This window comes from Pseudophryne corroboree, chromosome 2, assembly GCF_028390025.1.
Source record: "Pseudophryne corroboree isolate aPseCor3 chromosome 2, aPseCor3.hap2, whole genome shotgun sequence".
NCBI classification, from domain to species: Eukaryota; Metazoa; Chordata; class Amphibia; order Anura; family Myobatrachidae; genus Pseudophryne; species Pseudophryne corroboree.
Genome location: NC_086445.1, coordinates 567,363,653 through 567,364,608, shown reverse-complemented (window position 1 = coordinate 567,364,608; position 956 = coordinate 567,363,653). Strand labels below are relative to the sequence as shown.

Genomic DNA, 956 nt, shown 5'->3' with positions numbered 1-956 from the left:
GTGTCATCACGGTTTGGATCCTTAACATTTCTAGCACACACCCTTCCCTAGCCCCTCCCCCACCCCTATATTGGTGTCACTTTAGTTCTAATATCACACCCCGTATAGCACCCCGCCCTTCCAACCCCCCCCCACTCCTCCCCCCCACAACCCTCCCTCCCTCCCCCCCCCCCTTTTTCTAAACTCCACATCACTTTATGTTCATAGTGACGGTAGAATTATGACACATGTATGGTAAGTATTAATTGTTACAGTCAAACCACACTGGAAAGGCCCAATCTCGCCCGATCTTGGAAGCGAAACAGTGTCGGGCCTGATCAGTACCAGAACAGGGAGACCACCTGGGAAGATCAGGTACTGTAACCAAACTGATTATAAAAGCCTACATGAGCATGTCATAATGATCACTGCTGTACCATTAATGATTCATATATCTGCACCTTATATTATTCATATGCGTAAGAATCTTGCACTATGCACTTTAAAATAAATTTATTTTGCACCTTGCACCTTAATGGTAATATATTCACATTCACATTATATCCATGCAACCATTTATTTATCTATTCCATAGTGGTCTATTTGATCAAAAACTTATTGTCACCAGCCTGATATAATTCATTTACTGATTAACCCCCTTTCTGATCTATTTTTATGTCTAACAAACCGGAGGATCTACAATAATGTCCCTGGACATGAACTTCATAAGCATGGCCGCCGTATGAAGAAGTCTATGTAAAAATCTATACAAAGATGGCCACCACAATGAATTCCCTGGGAGAAGTCTGCATAAGTGCTGCTGGTCTCTAAGAATTAGTGGAAGCCGCGGGCGCATGCGCGGTCGCGTCCCGGAAGTGGGGCGGAAGTGACGCAACGACAGAAAGCCGGAAGTGGGGCGGAAGATCCGCCGGCGCATCTTTATGAGAGTTTTTCAAAGCTCTCATACAACAAACCTG

At 44.7% G+C, this 956-nt stretch overlaps 1 pseudogene; it reads left to right on the top strand.

Annotated features, from left to right (window-relative positions):
* The first annotated feature begins 246 nt into the window (after positions 1–246).
* Positions 247–366, top strand: LOC135051750 (5S ribosomal RNA; annotated as a pseudogene).
* Positions 367–956: the final 590 nt, after the last annotated feature.